This window comes from Cherax quadricarinatus, chromosome 37, assembly GCF_038502225.1.
Source record: "Cherax quadricarinatus isolate ZL_2023a chromosome 37, ASM3850222v1, whole genome shotgun sequence".
Lineage (NCBI taxonomy): Eukaryota > Metazoa > Arthropoda > Malacostraca > Decapoda > Parastacidae > Cherax > Cherax quadricarinatus.
Window position 1 is genome coordinate 12,798,214 of NC_091328.1, and position 10,281 is coordinate 12,808,494.

Here is a 10,281-nt window from a genome sequence, read left to right on the forward strand (position 1 = left end):
TCTCAGGGTATATACATAGTGAGGTGTTTGTCTCTCAGGGTATATACACAGTGAGGTGTTTATCTCTCAGTGTATATACACAGAGAGGTGTTTGTCTCTCAGGGTATATACAGAGAGAGGTGTTTGTCTCTCATGGTATATACACAGTGAGGTGCTTGTCTCTCAGTGTATATACACAGAGAGGTGTTTGTCTCTCAGGGTATATACAGAGAGAGGTATTTGTCTCTCAGGGTATATACAGAGAGAGGTGTTTGTCTCTAAGGGTATATACACAGTGAGGTGTTTATCTCTCAGGGTATATACACAGAGAGGTGTTTATCTCTCAGGGTATATACACAGTGAGGTGTTTGTCTCTCAGGGTATATACACAGTGAGGTGTTTGTCTCTCAGGGTATATACACAGTGACGTGTTTGTTTCTCAGGGTATATACACAGTGAGGTGTTTGTCTCTCAGGGTATATGCACAGAGAGGTGTTTATCTCTCAGGGTATATGCACAGTGAGGTGTTTGTCTCTCAGGGTATATACACAGTGAGGTGTTTGTCTCTCAGGGTATATACACAGTGAGGTGTTTGTCTCTCAGGGTATATACACAGTGAGGTGTTTGCCTCTCAAAGTATATACACAGTGAGGTGTTTGTCTCTCAGGGTATATACACAGAGAGGCGTTTGTCTCTCAGGGTATATACACAGAGAGGTGTTTGTCTCTCAGGGTATATACACAGAGAGGTGTTTTTCTCTCAGGGTATATACACAGTGAGGTGTTTGTCTCTCAGGGTATATACACAGTGAGGTGTTTGTCTCTCAGGGTATATACACAGTGAGGTGTTTATCTCTCAGGGTATATACACAGAGAGTTGTTTGTCTCTCAGGGTATATACAGAGAGAGGTGTTTGTCTCTCAGGGTATATACAGAGAGAGGTGTTTGTCTCTCAGGGTATATACACAGTAAGGTGTTTGTCTCTCAGGGTATATACACAGAGAGGTGTTTATCTCTCAGGGTATATACACAGTGAGGTGTTTGTCTCTCAGGGTATATACACAGTGAGGTGTTTGTCTCTCAGGGTATATACACAGTGAGTTGTTCGTCTCTCAGGGTATATACACAGTGAGGTGTTTGTCTCTCAGGGTATATACACAGTGAGGTGTTTGTCTCTCAGGGTATATACACAGAGAGGTGTTTATCTCTCAGGGTATATACACAGTGAGGTGTTTGTCTCTCAGGGTATATACACAGTGAGGTGTTTGTCTCTCAGGGTATATACACAGTGAGGTGTTTGTCTCTCAGGGTATATACAGAGAGAGGTGTTTGTCTCTCAGGGTATATACACAGTGAGGTGTTTGTCTCTCAGGGTATATACACAGTGAGTTGTTTATCTCTCAGGGTATATACACAGTGAGGTGTTTATCTCTCAGGGTATATACGCAGTGAGGTGTTTGTCTCTCAGGGTATATACACAGTGAGGTGTTTGTCTCTCAGGGTATATACACAGTGAGGTGTTTGTCTCTCAGGGTATATACACAGAGAGGTGTTTATCTCTCAGGGTATATACACAGTGAGGTGTTTGTCTCTCAGGGTATATACACAGAGAGGTGTTTATCTCTCAGGGTATATACACAGTGAGGTGTTTGTCTCTCAGGGTATATACACAGTGAGGTGTTTGTCTCTCAGGGTATATACACAGAGAGGTGTTTTTCTCTCAGGGTATATACACAGTGAGGTGTTTGTCTCTCAGGGTATATACACAGTGAGGTGTTTGTCTCTCAGGGTATATACACAGTGAGGTGTTTATCTCTCAGGGTATATACACAGAGAGTTGTTTGTCTCTCAGGGTATATACAGAGAGAGGTGTTTGTCTCTCAGGGTATATACAGAGAGAGGTGTTTGTCTCTCAGGGTATATACACAGTAAGGTGCTTGTCTCTCAGGGTATATACATAGTGAGGTGTTTGTCTCTCAGGGTATATACACAGTGAGGTGTTTATCTCTCAGTGTATATACACAGAGAGGTGTTTGTCTCTCAGGGTATATACAGAGAGAGGTGTTTGTCTCTCATGGTATATACACAGTGAGGTGCTTGTCTCTCAGTGTATATACACAGAGAGGTGTTTGTCTCTCAGGGTATATACAGAGAGAGGTGTTTGTCTCTCAGGGTATATACAGAGAGAGGTGTTTGTCTCTCAGGGTATATACACAGTGAGGTGTTTATCTCTCAGGGTATATACACAGAGAGGTGTTTATCTCTCAGGGTATATACACAGTGAGGTGTTTGTCTCTCAGGGTATATACACAGTGAGGTGTTTGTCTCTCAGGGTATATACACAGTGAGGTGTTTGTCTCTCAGGGTATATACACAGTGAGGTGTTTGTCTCTCAGGGTATATACACAGAGAGGTGTTTATCTCTCAGGGTATATACACAGTGAGGTGTTTGTCTCTCAGGGTATATACACAGTGAGGTGTTTGTCTCTCAGGGTATATACACAGTGAGTTGTTCGTCTCTCAGGGTATATACACAGTGAGGTGTTTGTCTCTCAGGGTATATACACAGTGAGGTGTTTGTCTCTCAGGGTATATACACAGAGAGGTGTTTATCTCTCAGGGTATATACACAGTGAGGTGTTTGTCTCTCAGGGTATATACACAGTGAGGTGTTTGTCTCTCAGGGTATATACACAGTGAGGTGTTTGTCTCTCAGGGTATATACAGAGAGAGGTGTTTGTCTCTCAGGGTATATACACAGTGAGGTGTTTGTCTCTCAGGGTATATACACAGTGAGTTGTTTATCTCTCAGGGTATATACACAGTGAGGTGTTTATCTCTCAGGGTATATACGCAGTGAGGTGTATGTCTCTCAGGGTATATACACAGTGAGGTGTTTGTCTCTCAGGGTATATACACAGTGAGGTGTTTGTCTCTCAGGGTATATACACAGAGAGGTGTTTATCTCTCAGGGTATATACACAGTGAGGTGTTTGTCTCTCAGGGTATATACACAGAGAGGTGTTTATCTCTCAGGGTATATACACAGTGAGGTGTTTGTCTCTCAGGGTATATACACAGTGAGGTGTTTGTCTCTCAGGGTATATACACAGTGAGGTGTTTGTCTCTCAGGGTATATACACAGTGAGGTGTTTGTCTCTCAGGGTATATACGCAGTGAGGTGTATGTCTCTCAGGGTATATACACAGTGAGGTGTTTGTCTCTCAGGGTATATACACAGTGAGGTGTTTGTCTCTCAGGGTATATACACAGAGAGGTGTTTATCTCTCAGGGTATATACACAGTGAGGTGTTTGTCTCTCAGGGTATATACACAGAGAGGTGTTTGTCTCTCAGGGTATATACACAGTGAGGTGTTTGTCTCTCAGGGTATATACACAGTGAGGTGTTTGTCTCTCAGGGTATATACACAGTGAGGTGTTTGTCTCTCAGGGTATATACGCAGTGAGGTGTATGTCTCTCAGGGTATATACACAGTGAGGTGTTTGTCTCTCAGGGTATATACACAGTGAGGTGTTTGTCTCTCAGGGTATATACACAGAGAGGTGTTTATCTCTCAGGGTATATACACAGTGAGGTGTTTGTCTCTCAGGGTATATACACAGAGAGGTGTTTGTCTCTCAGGGTATATACACAGTGAGGTGTTTGTCTCTCAGGGTATATACACAGTGAGGTGTTTGTCTCTCAGGGTATATACACAGTGAGGTGTTTGTCTCTCAGGGTATATACACAGTGAGGTGTTTGTCTCTCAGGGTATATACACAGAGAGGTGTTTGTCTCTCAGGGTATATACACAGAGAGGTGTTTGTCTCTCAGGGTATATACACAGAGAGGTGTTTTTCTCTCAGGGTATATACACAGTGAGGTGTTTGTCTCTCAGGGTATATACACAGAGAGGTGTTTGTCTCTCAGGGTATATACACAGAGAGGTGTTTGTCTCTCAGGGTATATACACAGTGAGGTGTTTGTCTCTCAGGGTATATCCACATAGAGTTGTACGTCTTTCATCGTTTACATACACTGAGAGTTCACTTAACTCTCAACTTTTAAGAACTGAAACATTCCCAAACTTGGGAATTATTGATACATTCCAATTCATCAATAATCCTTAGTTATCCTTAGTTATTTTTTACATCTTTATTTACATTTTTTTTCTCATTTCTTTTAGATACACTTGATTGGAATTTTTTTTTTTCATGTTACTCATATTTTATTTCTATGCCCTTGCTGTGAACAGAGAGCTGTGCAACATATCTGTCTTCCTCAGGATATGCTACTGTTGCCAGCATCCCGTTGCAGAAGAGCCGAGGCTGCCGTTGATTAACAGACTGGCTCACCAACAGGAGCAACGAGAGATGTTGTTGTGTCCTTTTTATCAGTTCAGTGGAAAACGGGCTTTTAATTTCCTGCACAGGCTAAGTTATCTGGGTGTTCCTGTGTTGTGTGGAGGAGGGGAGGCTTCCGGACACATTGAGAGGCTTCGGCAGTCATTGGGGGGTTGCACAACACCTTGTGGGGGCTGTAGAGGACTTTAAGAGGCTATGGAACACCTTTGAGAAGGTTTGGAATACTTTGAGAGGGTTTGGAAATACTTTGAGAGGGTTTCAGAATGCTTTGAGAGGGTTTGGAATACTTAGAGAGGGTTTAGAATTCTTTGAGGGGGGATTGGAATGATTTGAGAGGGTTTAGAATGCTTCGAGAGAGTTTGGAATACTTTCAGAGGGGTTTGGAATACTTTGCGAGGCTTTTGAAGCTTTGCAAAGTATTGAGACTATCTCGAAGGGATTTAGAGGATTTGAAAGACTTGAGAACCTTTAGAAGATCTTGAAAGGCTTCAAAACACCTTGAAGGAAGGCTTCACACCTTGAGAAGCTTCAGAACACATCTTGAAATAAGACTAGTTTGTATGTCGTAATAATATCTCCCCTTACTGGTGTCCCGCACCTGATGCTGGTAGATCTGTTTTAAATAATCTTCCTGTAAAGCTACTGCCCATCAACTCATGTATACAAATCTCTGAACTTTCCTGAGGATCTTCTTGGGCTTGGTTAAGGAGAGGGTTCAGCACTGGTACTGTGTACTCAAGAACTGGTTTTGCATATGTCTCTATAGCATCTTAATTTTTTTCAAGTTCCTTTTTACAAAGGCACGTAATGCCGGGTAAAGTGTTATTTTAGGCCATGTTTCGCCCAGGACTGAGCTCCGTCACGTCTATGACTTTAGACTTCTGACGTTAAATCTGAAGTCTGTTACTTTAGGCTTAATGTCATCGATCTCAGTTCCTTTTCAACTGTTGATTTCCTCAAGAAATACGAGAACTCTGTCTCTGGTAATCTGTCTCCTGAGTCCAATTAAAACACTTTGCATTTCCTTGGGTTGAACTCTAACAGCCATCTATTTGACCGTTCCTGACGACCGCGCAAGTCTGTTATAGACATGTATCGCCATCTAATAAATCTTCAGTCGATTACAGAGATGACTAAGAATGGACACAGAAAAATAGAATTGGAAAGCAAAGACGATGTCATCCGTCTATCAGCCTTGAAGTAACAGTTTTGAGGTGGTCAGTCCCTGAGCCCAGTTGAAATACTCTGCAATTGCTTGCGTTGAACTCTAACAGCCATCTACAGTCTGTGGAAGTCGTCTTAGCCTACACATCATCCTCATTCATTACTCGTCCTTCCCCCAGTACTGACATATAGCAGTCCGTCCCTTCCCTGGTAAGATATTCGCATACATTACAGACAGTTATCTTCCGGAACGTTCCGCCTACACAGTAGGTTTCTTCAGTCGACTACAGAGGTGAATAAAAGAAGTCTACTGTGTAGGCGAAACGCTTCGGTAATAAAAATCCCAAAATGTTGCATATGGGTCTTACTCATCATCATGTCGGTACTGTATACTGGTATCAAAGTCAGTATAAATGGGTAATAATGGTGAAATTACCGGCAATATGTTAGGTAAAACGACACAAGTGCAACTAATGTGACATTTTATTGTGGCAACGTTTCGCCTGATAAAGCTCCTGGGGAGCGAAACGTTGCCACATTAAAATGTCACATTACCTGCATCGGTGTCCATTTACCCAAACAGGATTTGTCGTAGATTAATCCGTGTTGGATTCTACCTGTCCATTCTGACGCAATAATCCTACCCAGCCCAAATAAGCCTTTACTATCTTGTTCATGTTATGGTATACTTGTCCCAGAACAATGAGCGTCTTGTTCACTGACACGGTACATTTTGTCCCAAACATCAGCGATACTTTTAAACCGTTTCTGCCATTATTTTTTTTTTAAATGCATTTTGGTCTCGAATTTTTTTTACCACCTACGGCATCGCATCGATTCAATCCATTATGGCTGTCAATTTTAGGTTTAGAAATGATATGGAGCAGTACAGGTTTTGGCTAGAGAAATGCAGATGAGTGGAGCCAATTTCCAGGTAGGGTCGTTGAGGCCAGAGCGTTGGGTAAATAAACCATACCACTGGTGGGGTTTGAACCCGCGGTCAGAGTCTCAAAACTCCAGACCGCGGGTTCAAACCCCACCCGTGGTATAGTTTGTTCGCGATCGTGTCATTACGATTTCGTGAGTCAGCTTTGGGTAGCTTTAAATGTCGGTTGGACCGGTATATGAGTGGGTGTGGGCGGGTGTGAGCTGGACCTGCCTAGAGTGGACAGATAGGGCGTACTGCTGCTGAAGTTCTTCTTTGTTTCTATGTGGTCATGTCAGCGTCCGTGTCAGCAGCAAGCTGTCTGACACCCGCAAGCTAACCATATCACGGGCGGGGTTAGAACCCGCGATTAGAGAGTCATAAAACTCCAGACCGACGCGCTAGCCACTGTGCCAGCTGGCTACAACGTCGATCTGGGGTTTTCTGACTCTCTGATCGCGGGTTCTAACCCCGCTCGTGGTATGGTTTGTTTGCAATCGTGTCATTACGATTTCGTGAGTCACCCGCAAGCTGACACACTGTATAAGCTTCCACGGCGGTGGTAACGTTTGCGCTCTGCGTAGAGCTGTATCACGTCCAAACTGTGACACAGCTCCAGGCTAAGCTTTCCATAGCGATATCCTCCCGCTCAGTGTGGGAGCTTCATCAATGACCTAATAAAGCGCTACATAAACGTTGTCGCAATAAAGACGCCGCGTCCCGCTACACGGCCACCCGTCGCTATGCACCTGACGGATGGTGCTGCTTGTTGATGCCTGACACTAATTGGACGAGCAGTTTAACTTGGCCAGGTGACTGAGAGGACGAACCTCTCTCTCAGGCAGTGATCTGTAGCTCCACTTTCGCTTGTCGACAGCTTCCCTTATGAGCCCAGCGGCGAAATACTGTACATACACGTCTCTCTCTCTCTCTCTCTCTCTCTCTCTCTCTCTCTCTCTCTCTCTCTCTCTCTCTCTCTCTCTCTCCCTCTCTCTCTCTCTCTCTCTCTCTCTCTCTCTCTCTCTCTCTCTCTCAAGATTAATAAGCTCATACTGAACAGTAGCGAGTTAGTCTCATGACGGCGGATCGAGTATCTAATGTTTCATTCGCTGGATGACCCCAGTAGGTTTAAAGCTTAACATTAGTTTATATATATATATATATATATATATATATATATATATATATATATATATATATATATATATATATATATATATATATATATATATATATATATACATATGTCGTGCCGAATATGTAAAACTGGTCAATTAGCAAGAACTCATTTAAAATTAAGTCCTTTCTGAAAATTTCTCTTATACGCTTAAAGATATATTTTTTTCATTAATTTTAATGTAAAAATTTTTAATTTTTCTCCAAAAGAATCTTAGAAAACTTACCTATCCTTATTATAACAAGAGTAATTTATTTTAGCCTAAACCAACTAAATATATTTTAGATTTGTTTACAGTAATTTAATACTAAATAAACACAGTGAAATAATTCTTTTTCGTTAGGTTCAGAATGATTTTGGCGAAATTATTGTATACATAAATTTTCGCTTGTCCTATATGGCAAGATGAGTGTTGCTATTTAAGCCAAGATTGCAAGTTCTGCCTATTCGACACGACATATATATATATATATATATATATATATATATATATATATATATATATATATATATATATATATATATATATATATATATATATATATATATATATATATATATATATATATATATATCAGGGAAAGCTTAAGATTTTCCCAGGAGCTGTTTGAATATTTTCTTCTACCATCCCCTATATTTTACATTCTATGTGAACTTCATTTATACACAAAATACGTTAACAAAGATACAATGGGAAGGAGAACAGCATGAATAACATCTCCGAGTCTACATCTCAAATACTTCACCTAGTTCCCCGGCTGTAGGTCGCGTACCCAGAATGCTAGTATACTTCCCCTCTGATGTGTGACACATGAGACCATGTAGTCCGAACTGATCAGCTGACGTCCTGCAGCAAATGCACCTATTATTACAGCCTTGGTATTGTATATTGTTCCAGCCTGTGTATTATACATTGTTCTAGCCTGGGTATTGTACATTGTTTTAGAATAGGTATTGTATGTTGTTCCAGCCTAGGTATTGTATGTTGCTCATTGTTGCACATTGTTCCAGCATGGATATTGCACATTGTTCCAGCATGGATATTGCACATTGTTCCAGCATGGGTATTCATTGTTTTAGAATAGGTATTGTATGTTGTTCCAGCATAGGTATTGTATGTTGCTCCAGCATGGGTATTGCACATTGTTCCAGCAATGGTATTGCACATTGTTCCAGCATGGATATTGCACATTGTTCCAGCATGGATAATGCGCATGGGTATTGCACATTGTTCTAGCATGGGTATTGCACATTGTTCCAGCATGGGTATTGCACATTGGTCCAGCATGGGTATTGCACATTGTTCCAGCATGAGTATTGCACATTGTTCCAGCATGGATATTGCACATTGTTCGAACATGGGTATTGCACATTGTTCCAGCATGGATATTGCACATTGTTCCAGCATGGATAATGCGCATTGTTCCAGCATGGGTATTGCACATTGTTCCAGCATGGGTATTGCACATTGTTCCAGCATGGGTATTCCACATTGTTCCAGCATGGGTATTCCACATTGTTCCAGCATGGGTATTCCACATTGTTCCAGCATGGATATTGCACATTGTTCCAGTGGGTATTCATTGTTTTAGAATAGGTATTGTATGTTGTTCCAGCCTAGGTATTGTATGTTGCTCCAGCATGGGTATTGCACATTGTTCCAGCATTGGTATTGCACATTGTTCCAGCATGGATATTGCACATTGTTCCAGGATGGGTATTGCACATTGTTCCAGCATGGGTATTGCACATTGTTCCAGCATGGGTATTCCACATTGTTCCAGCATGGGTATTGCACATTGTTCCAGCATGGATATTGCACATTGTTCCAACATGGGTATTGCACATTGTTCCAGCATGGATATTGCACATTGTTCCAGCATGGATAATGCGCATTGTTCCAGCATGGGTATTGCACATTGTTCCAGCATGGGTATTGCACATTGTTCCAGCATGGGTATTCCACATTGTTCCAGCATGGGTATTGCACATTGTTCCAACATGGGTATTGCACATTGTTCCAGCATGGATATTGCACATTGTTCCAGCATGGGTATTGCACATTGTTCCAGCATGGATATTGCACATTGTTCCAGCATGGGTATTCCACATTGTTCCAGCATGGATATTGCACATTGTTCAAGCATGGGTATTCCACATTGTTCCAGCATGGATATTGCACATTGTTCCAGCATGGGTATTGCACATTGTTCCAGCATGGATATTGCACATTGTTCCAGCATGGATATTGCACATTGTTCCAGCATGGGTATTCCACATTGTTCCAGCATGGATATTGCACATTGTTCCAGCATGGGTATTGCACATTGTTCCAGCATGGGTATTCCACATTGTTCCAGCATGGGTATTCCACATTGTTCCAGCATGGATATTGCACATTGTTCCAGCATGGGTATTCCACATTGTTCCAGCATGGATATTGCACATTGTTCCAGCATGGGTATTGCACATTGTTCCAGCATGGATATTGCACATTGTTCCAGCATGGATATTGCACATTGTTCCAGCATGGGTATTCCACATTGTTCCAGCATGGATATTGCACATTGTTCCAGCATGGGTATTCCACATTGTTCCAGCATGGGTATTCCACATTGTTCCAGCATGGGTATTCCACATTGTTCCAGCATGGATATTGCACATTGTTCCA